Raw genomic sequence first — 21,836 nt, forward strand, 5'->3', positions numbered from 1 at the left:
ATGTTTAAGGGTTCTGAAATGACAAATTAGTCTACTGCCTTGATGCAAATTCATAGGTGTACAAATACACAGGTAAACCAACTATTTATCACTCTTTGTTAGGTTGCAAATTCATATGTCAGTCCAAAATTTAGGAGGCATATGGTGTTGGAACTAATCATTCTAAATTATACAAGCATCTAATAGAATAAGTTTTATGTTACCATAGGTGTGATCATCACTTTAAATAATTATGTTCTGACTAGACAGTTGTACATAAGAAATCAATTATTCTAATCAATTGTTTTTTTAATTTTTCTTTTTGTCATTTTATCATGTTTTCTCACCCCATCAATCCTCACCTATGCCCACTCCTTCTTTTCTCTGGCTTACACTAATACTTTACATAATTTGCAAACTCTGCTGTAATGAATCTCAACAACTTTGTTTCTTCTTTCATGTTAATGATTTGTTTTCATGTTATTTGGTTATAATGTCTGATCTCACATTGAACTTTAATTTATGTATGCAATGTTTAGCCCTGTTTTGAGAAAGGCATGTTGTAATTGCCGAAACACGTTTTACCAGAGAGGGCGTCAACTTATAACTAACCAGAACCGAAAGTGAAATTAAACTACGTTTCTGGAATCACCAAACTTTGCATGTGGTGCATGTATAAGCAGGAGAATATCTTCTATGTATATTTCTTTTTAGAGGTGGGGTCTTGTACCTCTATTTCTCCACAATCACCACTCAGTCAAAGACTTAACCTTGGGTCGTGGACTGTCACGTGCTGGCATAAACTAATCCCATTTTCTTCAATTATTACATTATACCTTATACATTCATAATAATGTCATTCAGTCTGACAAAGTTAACAATTTCATGATTGATTGATTCTAAAGATCAGAAAAATAAAAACAGGCAAGACAAATAAAACCATCCCAGATGGATTAAAATATGCATAGAAGATGAGACCACACCAAACCGATCTATCCAGGCTCGGTAGCTGTAGTACTTTGTATGAATCTTACATAATTCCCTCCAGCTTGCATACCTTCTTTAGAAATGACAGCACTCTTAGCATTAAAGGCATAGAGTCCCCATGTAACATTGATAACTAAAACAAGTGCCTCGGTACCCATTCAGGGTAACTAACAAAACACCTAAAATAATCTAATGTCGATCACTGGAGGACTGGACACAAGAGTACTAAGTGAAATAGCGATTCTACCTCAGATTTTGTCTGCCAAAACCTACATAAACCATACTTATCCCCGCTTTGTCACAAATTGGTAATATTTCCTTGATTTTCACTACATTGAAGCAAAAGCACATCATGTTATTTCTCACCCCCTTACTCAGGAATCAATGTAGGTATTGTTCCATAGAGACAAACAATTTCTGAGGTGACACAGCTTGGGAGTATGGTTAAAACTTCAAGGCTTCCATCTTATTGACATCCCAATCATTACTTATGATCAATGTTTTTATCTTCCCGGGATTAGACATAAGACTTTTCAAGGATGACCCCAGATTGTGGAGGATCAATAATCCATCTGACCGTATGTCTTTCATAAAACCCTCTGTTACATATCCCACCAACAGACTGTAAAAGTTCCCCTTTGGGCTTATTTCACACTTCCTCAATAAAGACAGTGTTTTCCATTGAATTATACTGAACATTGATTGCAGGTCCATATAATTTCTTATAATTTGTATTGGGACACATTTGGGCAAAGGAAATTGAAGTGATCTGCAGATTAGACATTCTACTTTCTTCCACTCTGGATATTCTCAATTAGGAAAGAATTCCAGACCATAGCACAGTCTAGGCAGAACCATCATTCTGTATAATTCCTGACAGGGTATCATTGAGACATTTCCAAATGTCCTGTCTATCTGCCTCAATTGTCTGGCCATCACGACTGCATTAACTCTTAAGTAGTTGCGGTAAAATATCTTGCTATGGTTTGCTAAAATGGGATAATAAAGGTACTGCATATTGTTTTTCACCAAAAGCACCTTATTTTCCCATTTACAGCCAAACTTTCTATTAGACTGACTGCCTTTTTGATAGTTTCAATATAATTGTTTTGGCCGGATTTATTTTCAGATCGTACTCTACTATATATTGCCCAAATGCATTAATCATCCTCTGTAAACCAATAGGAGTACAATCCACCAACACAAAATCATCAGCATATGCAGCCTAACTAATTTTTTGGGTCCCAATTTTGGGAGCTACAATGGAAGCATGATCTAGAGTTCTTCTCGCATCTGCCATGTACAGGTTAAATAATATAGGAGCCAAAATGCAGCCTTGGCGTAAGCAATTGTGAGTTGGAAGGCTGCTCGATATCAGGCCATTCGAGTTTATGCAACTAAGATCCTCTTTGTAAATAAATAAGGATCCTCAAGAGATCCTTGGGGATTCCATACTTTTCCTGTTTCCTCCACAGAATGTGTCTATTCGCTGTGTCGAACGCCATGGACAAGTCCATTGATGCCTCAAGCACCGGAAGAGAATTCAATTAAATCGAGTAAAATTCGAATACTCAAACCACTCAATTGTTTGTTTGTAGCCGCAGTTACAATGTTAACAGGGGAAACAATTTAGCCGCAAATAAAAGCAACCCAGTCATTGCTAGCCTTAACCGCGCGAGCAAAAACCAGAAAGCCATTCAATGAATGCTGTAGACACGGCTATACAAAATAACAAAATATAATCACTGCACCAAAACACAAACGGTTTTAACCATAGGTACAGCTAATGGGTACATACCTGTGGCTACTAAAGCATTTCATAGCTGCAGATTGGGTCAACCGTCAGTAGCCACGACTAGCCGTAACATTTTTACACATCAAAAAAGACAAAAAAACAAGCTGTAACAATTCAAACAACATAACAATACACATAAGTGCGTGAAATCAGAAACACATGTGAAATTGTGTAATGTAAAAACAAGGGAACACCATGATCAATGCACATTAAATGAAATCGCCATTCCAGCGGCTACACCTGCCAAAAAATACACAATGTCCCCTTGACTTTCTGATACCCACGACTACGTATCAAAAGCACGGCTGCAATCCACCTGACTTGGCACATTTCATTGGTTGCTTCTGTGGGTAGCCTTTAAAAGAGTCTTTGGGTGTTTTAACCAATATATCACCAAAACACATAATTTCTATCAGAAAAATACCCCTCACCTCTATTACAAATCCAAACAATTTCAAATATTTCTCTATGCTGTTTTTGAGATGATAAATACATTTTCTTTTCCCAAACAAAAAAAAACCTGTGCTCTCTGTCAAAAACATTTCTCCACAATTGCAGCCTAAACCTCTCATTTCAAAAACTCCATCTAAAATAATATTATAGATAGAAAAAAAGCAAAAAAAAATGGTGTAAGTCAATGCTTTCCCAACACATCACCTGTATCCTCAACATTGCTATGAACCCCATTCTCAAATTCCCCACAGTCTTCTGAACAATCAAAATGTTCTCCTTCTGAAATTGGCTCCATGTTTGAAATAACCAATACACAATTAATATAACACCAACAATAGCACAATCTACCACAGCCACACCTCACTCTCATGCAACAAAAATGTACTATGTACAAAAACTCTTAATACAATGATGCAATATAATCTACAATTTTATTGACATATAATAGCATCTATCAAAGAATACATTCTCTGATAGGTTCCAAAATTCAACATCATCTGAGGTGCTAGACATACTATTGGCAACCACCCACCACACAGACAATGAACAACCAATCAAAATGTAAATACAAACATTACACCTTCTCTCCTCATATACTCTTCCCCCATTGCTAATTCTAATATCTGAAGTGTCAAGCAGTATTTCTTGGAGGACAATTATCCCACAGAGAAAGCAATTAAAAAGGAAGATGCTGAGCACAATGCATCAGAAGAAAAATGCAGAACATTCTATATATTAATTCAAAATAAAACCAACAGTTATATTTAAACGAACTAACTTGAATGCCCAGACACATTATATCTCCAAACACATATGATGTATATCTGTACTATAAAACTACCAAGTCTATTATATCTTCAATTGTTTAAACATATTTCAAACATTTTCAAACAGATGAAGAAGTGATTCAAGTGTCAAGAAGATTCCCACAGCAGCTAGCACAACAAGTACCCACCAGTGAAATTATGGATTCCTTGAAACACATAAAAGGACCATTACTTAATATTCAACAAGAAATACAATCTATGAAAAAGAATACACAAAATGTAAGACAAACCATGGAAAGTAAACATTTGGATAATTGGGCAAGAGATGTATCATGAGTTCAACCCAAAATTAAACGTAAACCCACAATCACATTCCCACGAAAATAAACCTGTTATGAATAAACTTTGTTTCCATATTTATTTACCTTTCCAAATATGTGCACTTATATCTATTATAAATGTATAAAAAGTGTTTTAAACATAAAATAAATTCCACATTATATTTTTTTCTCAAACATTTTCTATAGCCACGGCTACCAACAACCCTATGGTTCCCTATATTTTCTAGCCGCACCTATAGAAGTGTCTATATTCTTTTGGTAAACCGAGTATAACATATTAAAAGCATAAGAGACAATTAAAAGGGCACATAAAAAAGACCGTTTTTTTCTGCATTGCATCTTTAGCACGGGTGAAAATAATCGAATTTGCAGCTAGGACAACCCCATGCACAGTTGTTCCTGTGGTTACGCATGTTTCCAATATCCAACAACCTATAGGACAATCGCTTAGCTGTGCCTATTCATATATGTTTAAATCAAAACAAAATATTTCTATCTTTAATAAAAGAAAACATGATCAGTTCAACAACACACACTTTGATAAACACAATTTAATATGCACATTTTTATGACCTTCTATTTTGTATACAGTGCATCACATGCACTATGTGAAATACAACATTTGTGCATGCAACACTGTTGCTCTCTTTCCACATTCTAATCATTGTGTCACTGAAAAATAAATCCAAATGGGATTTAACAAACAATGTAAAAAGGTAATAAACATGGATATATCAACTGGGTGAAAATAAACAAGAACATTATACTAGCTAGCTGCAGCACACAGGATGGGGAATGTTGAGTAAACTTGGAGAACAAGGATATATTAACTATCTAAAAATAAACAAATAATATTATACCGGGTGGTTGCAGAACAAAGGACGGGGAAGGTTAATTAAACTTGAAAAACAAGACAAAATGGGGTAGGATAAGCAAACTTGAAGAACAGGGTAAAGAAAACACACTTTTCTTTAAAGAAAATGAACACCACACAGATACTTGACAATATTGGGACATTCTCTTTTTAGAGTTATCATGTTCATATTCTTCCCCTGTTGGACATTCCAGCATATCCACCACAAGAGTAGCAGTAGCGATAATGGTATCATTTGAGTTCCCGGATATATTGACATCCACAATGAAACCCACTGCTCACAGTTGGTGCTTCTTTAAAGTCAAAGAACACTGTTTGAGAAAAGATGCAGAGGACATACCTTGCACATTCTGCAACACAACTCTACTTTGTGGTCCTTCTGATGTTCCTTCTCAAAGCCTAGGAACATCAAAAATAATAAACCATCCAATGCGAGTCCATTGGGATGAGGTGGATGATAACTATTGAATGTGAACGTCCCCAGAAACGCACCCTACTTAGTGAGAGGCAATACAGGACACATCCCAGAAGGGGAATGAGACCAGGACCAAGTGCAGGTGAGATAAAAAGAGGTTTATATAGATCAATATAGGGCATGCAAAGGACTCTGCAAACTCCGAGAGCACTCTGTCTGACAATAGCAAAGACAGGCCTACTTATTTCCAGAACACGTCATGGGTGACACAAGCTATCGGGGACACATAATCGTGGGTATTGGGTGGTGGCGTCTAGTGGGTATACACAATAGGTAGCCGCTCCTACGGGATTGGCTGACGATCTGCCATGCGGTGGGGGATGGGGGAAGCGTGGGCCTTTGTGAGCGCGGTCGAGTGGGGGTCAAACTGCAGCAAAATGGAGTTGGCTTAGTACAAGATGGCGTCTGTGCTCTGCCACATAACGTGGTGGTGCAGCCTCACATGTCGGTCTGCAGCCGCCCTGCCACCTGGGCCCGGGGGCAGGTGGGCTGCCGACGAGTCATGAGTCTTCACCAGGGTGGGAGATGCAGTGGGAGGGGGGATCCTATGGACCTATCCTCCCCTACACTATCAAAAAGCGCACAAACTTCATATAAGAAAAATGCATGGGTCCATTCCTTGCATTCGGGGGTCAGCGTCACCTGCACAACCTCCATCCACCATTGCAACAACATCACCAACTGCAAATGAAACCTCAACTTCAGTAACAAAGTCAACTACACACACGCCTCTTTTATTGACTCCCGATCGTTCATGATGCGAGTCATGGGTAGACAATGCCACGAATGGGTATTCAACACAGCAGCCACATTTGAGAAATGTCAAACCACATGCTGCAAATACACTACAAATATGTGCATGATACCGATCAAAACGCACACTAGCACCACAAAATAAAAATGCATGGGGCTCAGACACACTCCTGCCATCTCGACAGTGAGAATTCTGGAATCAAACCCGAGACTTGAAACACCTGAAGCACTCCATTTCTACAATCATCTTAAATGCTAGAGAGTTTCAAACAGAAGGCTTTTCAAAACTGTCTACACATGTTCTGCTCCCATCCCCAGCAGTACCACTATGTTCAAACATAGGTTGACCATCCATGGAAGTTAACTGTACAACATTTAGTGTAAATCCAATGAGATGATGAGAAAGATATAGCTAAAACAAAATAAAAAATAAAAAATGACTTAAATGAATTTACAAAATACCATCAATTGTACTACCTTACAGAAAACTCAAAACAGCTAAGAGGGCTACATAGCTGAAACTGCATAGAGATAACAACAAATACAATCTAATACACCTTCAACCTAACTAACATGAATACAAAAACTAAATGCCTACATATAAATGTCACTGATTGACAAATCTAATTTTGTAGGTACATGTTAGTGAAAGTTTAAAAATACATTAGAAAATACTTGCCACACAATCTGAGCAGATGAAATAAATGATAATAAACACCATCTGCTAGCAGTAACTACTATAACTAACACACACAACACTGCAAATAAACCTTAACACATGTAAACATTTAATAGCACTTACTTTCTTATCACCCACACTCCTGCCATGTACACAGGCAGAGTTCAAAAGGATTAAACTTCAGACAATGGGCCTCATTACGAGGTAGGTCGTAAGGGATTACCGGTACCGGTAAGGACACTGGTGCCGGTAATCCCTTACCACCCTATTCCGAGGCCCCTTAGTGGGTCCCTTCCTTAACGTCTGGTTTTACCAGGTGTTATGGAAGGGACCCGTTAAGGGACTTCAGAGCTAATAACGGTACCGCAAATTGTGGTACCGTTATTAGCTCCATCCCCATTCCCATTGAGCCCTATGGGGGCTCGAATGGGAATGAGGAATGGTTCCCGGAATGGGGACTTACCGGGTCCTCCAAGGTTGGAATGACCAGGTAAGTCCCTATTTCGGGAACCTGAACCCGGAATGCGGTAAGGGGGTAGCCATGGTGCTAAGAGCACAATGGCTACCTCCTACCTCATAATGAGGCCCAATGTTGGCTTTTATACTTTCCAAAATGAATACCAAAAAAGAGCACTGTTTACCAATAAAAACTACTGAAATGACTAACACATGTTCCCCACAGCCTATTATAGTCAGCTACCCAAAAAGAATGTTTCCCAACAAGTTTCGACCTCCATCAAGCCAGCTTTATCAAACAAGTTGGGACTCCCTTGAATGTGTTTCTACTGAACATCCTTAAATGGAGGGTACTCATGAGCAAAAAAGACATCTACCTGGTGTTTGTTAACCTCGAACAGGCATTCGACTCGGTCGATTGACAGCTGCTGTGGAACATATTAAAAGCATGTGGTTGCTCTGGGGGTCTACTCTTAGCCACAAAATCTTTTTATTTTGAAACCAGTCTGAGAGTCAGGATCGATAATAGAGGCCATCTTTCTGAAAGTATTAAAACAACACTTGGCCTCAAACAAGGTTGTCCATTAGCAGCAGGGCTGTTTAACTTTTACATCTCGGACGTGGGAACTTCTCTAATCAAAGAAAGATCTTTCCCACCGAAAATTGGCGTGCATGTCTAGGTCACCTGCTTTTTACGCAGATGACGTGTTTCTAGTTGATCAAAGCCCCATCAGACTACAATGACAGCTAAACAAACTTCAGGAGTATGTTAAAAGAAATAAAATTTAAATCAACATGCCAAAAACGAAAATTCTAAGCCTAGAATCTGCTCTTGGGAGGATAAAATATAGTCCAGTGAGGCATCTGAACAAAGAATGTGTTGAGGTATTCTATACCTTTGTATATTTGGGGATGCCAATAAACAGCCTGAACGATGCCCCTAGGATCACCCAACTGAAAATAAAAATTACTGATTTAGCTTCACAAGTGCAAATTTTGCTAAAGAGATTTGGCAAATTCTCTATGCTCCTGGTCATCCAATTCTATAAAACCAAAGTGATGGCTATGGTTACCTATGGCGCAAAGGTTTTTATGGCCATGGTCCGTATTTGGTGGATGATATTTGAGTGTAAATTTTGGAGGAGAGTGTTGGACCTACCCACGAGCACACCAATGCCTGTAATCAGGTATTAATTGGGTCTAACCTCTCTATGCGCAATGATGGAGTGGAAAACTCAGTCACTATACAAAAAGTGTCTCACTGATCCCCCAGTTTGAGGGTTCAAGATCTTGGAAGAGGCCTTTTATAGCTAAGCTGAGCCTATTCTAAACAGCTGGTCCTCAGCATGCATTAAGAGGCTGAAGATGCTAGGATCATCGGAATTAGGTCTATTGTCCAATCCAGATGCAATTAAAATCAAATTATGGAGACAAGATTGGGTCGATACTATTACAGCAAGAGATCTGTATAAATCATACTCGAACTTTAAGGTCGAAAGCAGACAAAGGAATTCCACCCCAACTTGCCTCAGACTGTTACATGCCCACTTAAGCGAGCAAAATTGTTAAGGTTTAGACTGAACCTTCTTCCCACAAAAGAGGTCCTGATAAATAGGAACCAATGGCAAGAACTGGACACTAATTGCCGATTTTGCAGGAATTAGACACTAAGGAAACACTCTACCATTTAACATTGTTATGCGAAAGACTGACAGAGAAAAGAACACTATACTTAGGCACAATAGTTAACAACTACACTTTGATGTCTGTAGATGATTGGTGGTGCAGGCTTGTAAGTGGTGAACATTTAACCCAAACCACCGCTTTACTTGGGTTTATGGATGACCTCTTTACGGGATTAGTCTAGCCATTGCCTACAGCTGAACATAAAGAACCCCCACAGTGAAATGACTATCTCTTAGAAAGCCCCTAGCTCTGTAAATTGCATAATACATGGCGTGCAAGTAAAGGAGTTAGACATCTTGGCTGTACAATTTGAGACATACAATGCCCTAATTGTCAGGAGCAATTGAAATTTTTTATAATGTATTGCTATAAGTATGTCTTTCTGTTTCTAGGTTTCCATGTTTTTATGTGTGATCATTAGTCTGTACTTTTGTACTGATGTTGTGTTGAACCAGCTCCAACTGTTCAAGCGAAGGACGATTTTTGGTTGTTGATGTTTTTTTGCATTTTGAGAAGTGAAAGGTTTGTATAAACCAAAAACTAATAAAACAGTTAAAAAAAAGAAAAGTAACAATAACCAACAAAAAACATTGAAACTGACAAAAATCTATTTTTTCCCCACCCAGCATCTTTCATAGCTGTGGCTATTCGATGCGGCTACAGACCCTCCTTTGCATTCACAGCTACATGTATATTTTTATGCAACCTAAAAATCAAACTAAACTGCCCACTAAACTTAAAATAAAAGAAGAGCACACATAAGCACATCAAATAACACACACAAATACAATTCTGTGCTGTATCATCCACATAACAATATGATTATTGCACAGAAGATTTATATGTTTAGACGCAGCTGCAAATATACCCGTGCCTACCGTCTCAACCAATTAAATGACAAAAGTGTAGAAACGCCTACGCACATGCTATCTGTAGACATGGTTATATGACAGAAATTCATGGAGGATTGTCGATAGCCAAGGCTAATCGCTATAACCACAAACTTAACATTGTATTTCCACACTCCCATACTATAAAGAACCATAACCCCTAAAACACTTCATGCATGTATGATCCTAACCCACCGAAAAAGTTATATAGCCGTGGCTACCAATGACTATAAACACACAATGTGCCATTTTTCCTCAAACAGCCACGGCTACAGCACAGAGGAATGTCTACCTGTGGTTAACAACGGTGAATACCAAGTGGCTGCACACTACCATCAACCAAACAAAAACTTCAAAACACACATATCAAATACACCCTGCTCATACAAACTACTAGACAATTAAAGATACGGATAATTTTAATGAAAACAGAGAAAGACTGCAGAAATCATCACTGGTTTGAAACCTGTGGGGCTCATAGAAGACAGTTGGCTGTTTTGTTTGCTGGCTTTTTTTTGAGAAAATAAAAATTAACATGGACCTAGCATTGACAGATTTTACAGTTAAATGGTTTGGATTGCAGGTATTACATTGGTTCCAAGTTTTTCCAAAATTGTTAAGTCTAAGAAGTCTAAGAAGTACAGGACAGACGAACATCATAATAGTTCATTGCAGAGGCAATGATTTAGGGAATGCACAGGGCGTGACCCTTACTTTAACGATGAAACAAGACATGGCAAAACTAATGGAACTATTTCCTCACACCATCTTTATCTTTTCCAATTTGACTCAGAGGCAAAAATGGAGAATGTAATGTTAATATTGAGAAATCCCGAAATGTTTTCCATCACTCATGAGAGACCACAACCAAATACGGATATCAAACAACAACATACATTTCTACATTGCCAATTTCTATAGACATGACGGAGTACACCTATGCGATGAAGGAAATGCAGTATTCCTTGATGTCATCAAACCAATTCTCCAGATGTGCTAAACTACTACACTCAGTGTACCCCGAAACAGTCCTTTTAAGGGCTACTTGTGACATATGAATAGACAAATACAATAAAATGTGCAGGCTATAGTTCATTGGGCCTCATTACACGGACGGCGGTAAGGGTTAACGGTCACCGTTAATGGCAACGGTGACCGTTAACCCTTACCGCCGTACTACGAGGTCCCTTTGCGGGTTGGAGGATTTAACGCCTGCTTCTTGCAGGCGTTAAAATCCAACCCGCTAAGGGACCTCGGAGCTAATTACGGCACCGCAAAATTGCGGTGGCGTAATTAGCGCCTTCCCCATTTCCATAGAGCCCTATGGGGCAGAAATGGGAATGGGGAAGGGCAATGGTGGAAAGGGGATTTACCGCCCCTCCAACCTTGGAATGGGGCGGTAAATCCCCTTTCCACCAAGGCGGTGCCGGTATTTTACCGGCATGAGCCATGGCGCTAATAGCGCCATGGCTCACCGCCTACCGTGTAATGAGATTGACTTTTTATCATAGCCACTATTACAAAAATTTTCTTGAGAAGAGAGGGACTCACATCAGATTTAAAACTACAATACTTAAAACATCAATATACCACAACACAGCTCAATCAGTAATATACGATACCTATAATTAAAGAAAGCTAAATAAAGCAAAAAATAATGAAAATAAAGTAGGCAGAAAAAATAGTAATACGCACAAAATTTGATAGCATGAGAAACTATACACAGAATAAACTACAGTATATGGGGTGTCGAAAACTACAGTATACAACATCTGTTTAATATTAATTAAAAAAAAAAATCTCTTCTGTTTTTTTTCCACAGTCTCACATGTACAAAAATCTAAAAACAGACAATCCAAATAGATAACACTCTGATTTTTCACCCCCAACATCACCCTACCTATAATAATAACTTTTCAATAAAGCACAAACGCCCCAAAACATATAGCCATGAATACAGAACTACACTTACCTGTGGGTATCGGCAGTCCTTTGTTACCTGAGATATAGTCGCAAATATCGGCAAAGCGGCTGAAAAGAAAAATGCTTCCCTGCCCCCAGGCCATCACCAAGTACCCCTCCTCATCTATGCCAGCACCCCCACTCCTCAGGCAGCCTACTCACCTCCCCTGCCCTTTCCCTTTCACCCAAGAATACACGTTGCTTCTGTGACAAAGTTTGCTTACAGATGTCGGCTATTTGCGGCTATAGCCGAGGCTACTGAAAGCTTTGTGTTGCAAACTCGGTGCCTGAAACTCCTCCAACTACCAAATTTCATTCAGCGCCCTCTAGCCATCCCCTCACCTCTACCCTGATGGCATTTGTATGTTTATGACCTGCAAATAGCAAAATCAAGATGGCAGTTGTTTAATTTCTGAAAACTATGATCCGGCAACGCACCATGGCAGATATCTCTATTTTCTGGGTGAAGGGGGCAGCCCATTCTCTGTCAAATATTTAAATAACTACTGCACAGAATAACCCCAAACCAAGCAAAGCACTCTTTTGAATGCTTCGTGCCCAAGTTGTTTCATACCTGGTACAAATCCGTACACCGGTTTGGACTGAGTGCTTTCGCAAATATTGACCTTTTTTGTCTGTGGGAAATGAATGATATGCTATGATATGGCATTTATAATGTGCCTATACACAAGTGTTTCAGGGCGCGACGAGGCAAGGGATGGGGACAAAGGGAAGACATAGACAATGATCTTACTAGGCCAGGTGACATTGAGATCGCGCAAGTGCAGAGAAGAGGGGTGAGGAAAAGTGTGAGGGGGAGGGGACAGTGCAGTACATGGTATCAATCAATAAGATCGGTCAGCAATTGGCAAGTGCAAGGGTAAGTGTAGACAGCAGGTGTCCAAAGTGCAGTTAGGGGGACTCTAGGGTTACAGATACTGACCCAAGTGTAAGGGTTACCAGGGGAGCAGTGCAGATGTGCAACTGGCTGGCAGAGGACCTGGGCCCGAGATCAGAGGGTAGTCAGGTGACCAGTGCAGTTACAGATTCAGCCAGGAGTTCAGCAGGGGAAAGGAAGAGAGAAGGCAGAAGCAAAGAGGAAAGTCTTGAGGTACTTCCGGAACCTGAGATGCTTCTCCTCAAGTTTCAGAGAGGCAGGGAAGCTTTTCCAGAGGGAGGCCAGAGCCGAAGAAATAGATCTACCACCAACTTGTTGCTTGGTGAAGTGAGTGACTCTAAGGGAGTTGGAGGCGGAGGAGTGAAGAGCTCGAGTAGGAAGATATTTAGGATGAGAGAGTTGGAGGTATTGAGGCCCCAGGCCCCAGAAGGCCTTGTGGACAATGCAGAGGGTCTTGAACTTAATCCTTGCAGCCACTGGTAGTCAGTGCCGGGATTTCAGTGCAGGAGAGATACAATTCCTCAGCTTGAGGCCAAGGACAAGTCTCGCATCCTGTTCTGCATGAGTTGCAGAGGGCAAAGAGTAGAAGCAGGCAGATTTAGAAAGAGGCTGTTGCAGTAGACCAGCCTAGAAAGAACCAGAGGTGTGGAGATAGTGAACTTCTGGGGGAAGGAGAGGAAAGGAAGAATACCTCTGAGGAGGTGCAGTTAGTAGTGTGACTTCTTAGAGATGTCAGAAATGTGAGGCGAAAAGGAGGGTTTGGAGTGGAAGATTACCCCGAGGTTCTTAGCCTCAAAGGTGGGAGCAGGAAGAGGGCCAAGTGAGGCTGTCCAGAGAGTGACAGGAAAGGAGGGAGCAGGTGAGCCGATGAGGAGAATCTCCGTCTTACTCGTATTAGAGTAAGAAAACGAGCTGAGTGTTATCCGCATAGCACTGAAAGTTTGAAAGTTGGGGCTCAGAGTGTCAATGCAGTGGGCAAGAGGTGCCAGATATTGGTTGAACAGCCAGGGAGAGAGGTTAGACCCCTGGGGAACACCACAGGTAGAGAAGAGAGAAAGGACCCTAGTTGGAACTGGGAGGGTGGATCGCGGAGGAATGAATGGGAAGGAGGGTGCAATTTTTTAATTTCTTTTATTATGCTTAATAACTTTCTTATTTTTTAACTAATCTCTACAAAGCTTTGCATTCTGGAGGTGGGAGGGACACAGACCTTTAATCACTTTTCAAAATTTAGGTTAAATCCATTACTTGAGTCAACATGTATTAACAATATAATTTAGCGAGGTTCCTATGTGTCTCTGACTCACCTTAACACCCTATAATGTAAAAGTGAACATGCATGGGTTAGGACCCTATGACATCTGAACACCCCACCTCTTGCCCCTGGATTTCAGCAAAAGTGAAAATGTGTGGCTTTGTGGGTCTGTGGCTTCACGTATGTTCCCTATACAATTCCACACCATTTCACCAATCTGCACCAAATTTTGCAGCATAACCTGTTAGGACCCGTCAGCCATTACTGCCAATATGACATTCAGACACCCCACCCTTACCCCGGACTTCAGCAAAAGTGAAAATGTGTGTGGGGGTTTGTGGCTTTGTGTATGTTCCCAATACAATTCCACACCATTCCTCCAATCTGCATCAATGTTTGCAGAATCACTTGTTAGGATCCTCCGGACATTACTGGCTAAATGACATTTAGATTCCCCAACCCTTTCCCAAGATTTAAGCAAAAGTCAACATTTTTGTGTGGTTTGTGGCTTGACAAAGTGTTGTTCCTTATACAATTCCACACCGTTTCACCAATCTGCACCACATTTTGCAGGTTGCCTGTACCTATGAGGGAAAAAAGCCTGTGCAACGCTAGGTGCTGTAAGGTTATTTAGCGTGTTACAAGACACAGTACAGCACTACTGCACAGGATCAATGTGTAGCATGTCTTTTTTTTTATGCAGTACCACTGCATGGGTTGGGTGCATTGCTATGATGCAATTGTTTCAAGCTATGTGTTGCCAGTGTAACATGGACATATAAGTGAGGGCAGGTTATTCAGTCAAAAACGATTTTTACATATTAAATGCAAATCATTTTTTTCCACAGTTAAAAGCACACATTTGGACATTCAAAATGCACACTATTTTTCACCTGAAATGCCTATGTTGCAAGAGACACATTTGAAAATTAATAAACTAACCTCATTAACAACTAACCTGATCATAACCCACTAATAATAATGTGGTCTCCAGTGCAACATGAATGGAAAATGACAGGCTCTGAAAGTCATTATTTAAATGCACATTCAGTTTTTTTTTCTTACTGCTCTGCTGTTCTGTCCACAGTAACTGCAGGAAGCAAAGACATCGAATAAGCAGGAAATCAGTTTGGTTAGAGTTGCAACTGAATAAGCCAAGCCATTGTGTGCTTAGGGTGGTTAGGGCATGATAGAATTTTATTGGTTAGGATCCTTTGGTAGGAGGTAACCAGAGTTTTCTTGTATAATCTCGAGGAAGAAGCTAGGGAGAGACATCTTGACACAGCTCAGAGAAGGACTGAGTTGATAGCTGGGGATGCCTGATTCCTAAAGCAGATTCAACTTGGTTGCAGAGACTGGGATTCCCAGTCAACAAGTCCCAGTTTGAGTGACAGCAAATGCTTGTCCTTGCTGGGTGAACCCCTCCAGAAGGCGAACAGCCAAAGAAGTTACATGCTGAATAAGCCTGGTAATTATCTCGCTGAAGTGTGGGGGCTGAGTGTGTGCGGAAATATTCAGTCAGTGTAGGAAAGGAGATTCCTGTGCTTTAACCACGTGTTTAATGTTGCAAATTGAATTCTTGTTCCCCGCCACTCTCTTCTCAGTGTATCACAAATAATGCTGTTACTGTGCTATTTCATTTATTTCTGTAAAAGAGTGAGATTGTGTTTAAAGGCAACTTTTATAATACACAGAAATATCTGAAAGCAGACGGGTGGTGTGTTTATTTTCTCTTTCATTTGTGCATTTATCAATACAGTGCTGATGATGTGGGGAGATGTTTAGACAGTGCAATTGTCATTTTTAAGGTAGCTAAAAATAAGATTTGGCTGCAGCTGTGTGCACAATGTCATTCAGTATGAGCAATTATAACTAACTGTGTGTGTTGTAGTCTGCCGGAGGTCTATTAGTCGGCAGAAAGGGAGGCCCGGGACATAGTTCACTACCGTATATAAGTTAGTGAAAAATACCACATGATAGCTCGCTGCCGTAGATAAGACAGCGAGAAATTGCCCATGGTGGCACAATAAAAATGAAAATGTGGTGTTCCTGAAATGCAAGCCTGAGGTCTCTCTAGTGATTACACGAAAAATCTAAACAAAAATAAGGGGTTCTGGATATTGGGGCCACAAATAAAACAAAGGAATTATGTTCACCAAAATACCACCAATCACGCATACCAACCACGCATACCAACCACGCATGTCTGTGTGCTGAAATAATGCATGTCCACTGTATTATTGTTGTACATGGCCCAATCTGAATACAAGGAGTGATTGTTGCTAAATTATTTTTCGACGGTAAGAAAATACCGCCAGGCCCCAAATCTACACAAAATACCCAACATGCTTAATAATTAGCTTCGTTGCCTGTTGCATCACATCCGCTTGTTCATTTAGAATGATTGCAGTTTCATTTATGAATCTTACTTGTTCATCCAGTCCCCCTCTAATCCCATCTAATGTTTTTTGTATTATTTCTAGGTCAATACTCAGTTGTTGCGCTTCAGTACTCAGTGTTCCTACCGAAATAGCATTGGCTGTTGATATTGTGGTACCTATTATGGCTCCAACTATAGACATTACCAATGATATCGTGAGCATCACCGCACCTCTCTTTCCTCTCCTCTTCTTAATGTCTGCTGAATTCACAAATGTTTTCTCCAATTGCATCAATATATCACTTCTCGACTGCATAGCGTCCTCTTTTCTTATTAGCAGCCACTCTTTAGTCTGTTCAATTTTAATGCCGGTATTGTTCAATTTTTTTTCGATCAAAATCTCAGGATTCAATGGTATGTAGATATTTTGGAAAATCATCCTTCTATCACTCATGATGAATCCTGGTGCCTCTTCCACCGCGATACCAGATGCTAGTCCAGGTTCAATGACAACCTGTGCTTCTGAATTCTTGAAGATCCCTCCAAATATCATTATCATTAAACATATTGTTGGTGTCATCTTCAATGCTGATCGCTTTGCAGCCTTGGTCTTCGCCCCCCTGGGGCTTTCCCGGAATCCGTCCACGTGGGCTCCAGGACTCCATCGTCTCCCATGACCTCCGGTATAAATAGTTAATGTTCTAAACCAAAATAGAAAAGTAACAGATTAAGTATATAGCACAATACTAACTTCACCCTTTTGCCAAAAATAAAACATTTTTTTTTTCTGAAATTAAACACAGGTTAAAAAGAAAATAAACATACATGAAACAACATTTTAAATTCAATGGGCCTCATTACGACCCTGGCGGAAATGGAAAAATGATGGCGGAAATGCAATACCGCCATCGAACACCGCTCGTTGCGATTACGACCCGTCACCGTAAAGTACGATGCCATTAGCGACACCGCAGTGAACGGCAACGCTAACTGCACCAAGTACGCGCACGCGCGCCTTGCAAAACCGGAATCACCGCCATGGCGCAACGGTACGCGAATTCTGACCCTAGCGGACATGTACTGAACGCCATCAAGCACGTCGTAAAGTACCATTCCGCCATGGCGAGAAATACGGCATCGTGAACCAACCGTAAATGGCCCACTGAGTGCCTGTACTCCACTCCCTGGCCACATTGCACAACTCCTGGCAGGCGCAATGTACTCACACTATGCAACCAGTGAAATCTACAATTCACCCATGCATGCCAACGTAGAAATGCATGCAGGGGCTCAAAGCGCCCCGTGAGTGGGCATCCATGTACGGCATGTCACCATAGCCGTACTGATGCAGCACAGGCATGTGAAGGTACAATACATCAAAATGAAAATCAAGAACACATGACACAAAACAACAGTAGTCCCCCATCGCTTGCCACCAGCGCAAGGCAACATCCAAAACAGCATCCTGAGGGGGATTGCACCAGCCCTGTACCCTTGCCAGTAAACAAACCAACCATCAGCAGAAGCATGTACCACACAAGTTGGCAGAGTGACTGAGCAGCCAGGCTCATCCCAAGAGGGGCCGATGGGAGCTGCAGGGCACAGATGGCATGAATACAGAAGCTATTCCAATGGACATGACCCCAGTCCCCCTCCAACAAACGCACGCAAACACAGTCACCTGTGACCAGCCACATTCTGAACATCCCATCATTCCACCAATCGACCTGGCTGACAGGCACCAGTCGGCCAAAAGCCAATCCCCCGCCCCTGAACAGCACATCATGTAAACAGTCACAATGGCAGCCCCTATCCGTGACCATACTGTGCTACGTAGGCAAACGCGGCCAGTACTGTACCACACAACTCAACTCAGAAGGCGGAACACAATGCAGATCATCTCGCAATACATACCGCCACAAATCGAAAATCGCCACATCACCTGCAAAGAATAACGCAACACGACAAATATCGGAATACAATTTAAATGCACATCCAAATGACAAAGGCCCCACAGCAATTTGCAAAATAACACCAAAACATCCATCATCACCGAGGGCTGCATCTGCAATAATTGACCAGCTTCCACTTGTGTGACGCCCTGTACCATCATGGCACACAGGGCCTACATCAACGTTCCAAAAGGCAACATGGAAGCGGCAAGAACCGCAGGTCCGTCCCATGAGGCAGGCACTAGTCGAGCTGAAAGGCCGAAATGTTGCACCTAGCCACCAGTACAGCGTAAGGGCATGTGGCCCATTGGCGATCGTCCCATAAGATCGAAATGGTGCTCCACTGATTCACCCGAAGCTGCAGGTGTCGAGAGTAAAACCCATCTGGAGGAGTGGCGTAGAGATGGCATCTGCAATAGGGCAGGAGATACCTGTCACCCAAATGAAACACAAATTAACCGATTGCATTACGGGACTCATGATGCATTACAATCTTCATTCAACACACCAAATCCACACCCATATGCATGCTAGCCCACTCCAAAGGAATATACAGACCCCTAAATCAGTATCGATTCATAACGAAATCAATCGAGGTAAATACACCATTGGCAACGTCGGTTACTGTGCATGCGTCCGTCAAGATAGAACCCATGACATGGGATTAGTAACGTGCCTAGACACAAGTGTATGAAGGCGCGTCGAGACAGGGAGGATCCGACAAGGGCAGATAGACGTAAGTCCCACTATGGCAGCCTTGCATCACATAGCGCAGGGGAAGGGGAGTGATTCAAAAAACCCATGTACATGGCAGACCCTAAACGGAATCATCTGTCCATGCATCCATTCATCATTCCCACATCCCGCAATGAAAACGCATGAATATTCACTCACATAATATGTGAAACTTCCATCGCGTCTGTGCGTAATGCAGTCTGCAAAAACCACTGTGCTCCTGGCCGGATCTGTAGTGTTGTGAAGCAAGATGGATTTGGGAACGTCCTGCCTTATCGTCCACTACGCTATTGCGCATCCCATTCAATTCATATCATTCATTGCTTGCTCGTTATGGGCCATGTCCCAAGGACATTCTACAATAGAACGTTACATTTCCAGCCAGACCTGTGGGCGTATCCTCGCCGCTACTTCAAAACCAAAAATGCTGGCCTTCGAATTCCTCACTTGCAACATTACGTCGAAAAGGCTTCTGTGAACGCTTGCATTCACAATTACATCAATGTAGTGCGGCTGTGTGTCATAATGCTAACTGGCTGCTATCACAAATGGGACGCCACGCCCGTCGGTGAAGTACGTTACTGTGCTGCATGAGGGTCGGCCATCGATCGAGCCCTACATACCACTGACTCTTCACAGGTATGTAAGCGGCTGCAATCATAGCATGTGTAACAATGGGAGCATAGCATGAAAATCAGTCAAAGTACATCACACTGCCATCGGGATTTGATACATGATTCCAATCCCAAGATGCCATGCGGCCAAATGCAGCCTTACGTGCGGGACGTGCTCGGCCAGAAGGGATTGCATCTGCCACAGATTCATTCAATCAGCACAGGTGGAGGCCATACAGGCCGACAGCACATATATAGCAGACCCAAACCCCTCCCACAACCACTCCCACTCCAAAATGCTACCGGCAGGACTAGCGATGTTGGGCCTGGGGGACCAGATAGCACTGCAAGTGCTACAACTACAAGAAGACGACGAACAACAACAGGTACAACAACCGGGCGCACAGGGGAGACGGAGGAGAAGGAGGAGGAGGAGGGCAAGGCAGGGTCAGCAAGGCCCACAAGCACTGCCACTACCACCACGCAGGCGGCCCGCAATCCCACGCCTCCGAGCCGATCCGTTCAACCTCACTGCTGACCAGATCCACACCCTCTACCGTTTGGACCGGGACACCATAATCGCCATTGTGGACATGACACATGCTGACCTCGTGAGCATGATAGATAGCCCAACCGCCATCCCACCCCTACTGAAGGTGGTGTCTGCACTCCACTTCCTGGCCACAGGCACCTACCAGCACACAGTGGGACAGTTGCATGGCATTTCACAGCCACTGTTCTCACGGACACTCTTCCAAGTGCACGATGCCCTCCTGAAGCACGCCGACGACCACATCACACTACCACGCACGTACCAGGAGATTACCAACGCAAAAGTGGGATTCCATGCACTTGGCGGCATCCCGGGTTGCATTGGTGCCATCGACTGCACCCATGTTGAATTGGTTGTCCCACATGCCATGGAGGTCCAGTACCGCAACCGGAAACAATTTCATTCAATCAATGTGCAAATGGTGTGTGACTCCAACAAGATCTTTACGCATTGTTGTGCCAGATTTCCAGGATCTACCCATGATTCTATGGTCCTGAGGAACACAAGAATACCACGCTACATGGAGCGACACGCAGGGCACAGATCCTGGCTACTCGGTGAGTCTCATTCCATGCATGACATCGTGGCCCATTTGATGCGTCAATGACCTTGCAGGAGGGGGGGGGGGCTACTTAGCACTATCATTCCACTGACACCCTTTATTCGTCTCATACAGGTGATGCCGGGTATCCACTGAAGAGATGGCTCCTTACACCAATCCGGAACCCACAGAACGAGCATGAGGAGGACTACAACCATGCCCACTCACGTACCCGTGTGGTCATTGAACAGGCATTCGGCCTACTGAAGGCTCGTTTCCGCAGCCTCAGCAGGTCTGGCGGGGCACTCATGTACAGCCATGAGAAGGTTTCTAAGATGGTCATGGCATGTGTCATGCTGCACAACATGTGCATACGTAGGAATGTGCCCATGCCCCCTGACGCTGTACTGCATGCACCTGAAGATGATGATGATGATGAGGGTGGGGATGTGGAGGCACCTCAAGGAGTCCATGAGGCACAGGATGCACGTGCAATCCGACAGAGCATCATAGATGCATGCTTCTAGCAACCACGCATGGTGCCTATTACACGGAAAGGGGACCTGTGGCACTGTGTGTGTGTAGTACAGGCACATTGTGGACTGTACGCCTATGAAGGCCTCGTACGCAAATATCAATGTCCACACATGTCATTGGATGATAATGAGGTGCTGTATTGTTAATGTGATTTGATTTATACACCCTATGGACCCGCCACCCAGTGAAGCCCAACACACCCCCTCCACCCTACTACCTCCCCCCCCAACACCAGTGTCCAAATATGCATGCTGTCCGTGGTTAGACGCTATTG

The sequence above is a fragment of the Ambystoma mexicanum genome, chromosome 8 (assembly GCF_040938575.1).
Source record: "Ambystoma mexicanum isolate Mex_15411 chromosome 8, UKY_AmexF1_1, whole genome shotgun sequence".
Lineage (NCBI taxonomy): Eukaryota > Metazoa > Chordata > Amphibia > Caudata > Ambystomatidae > Ambystoma > Ambystoma mexicanum.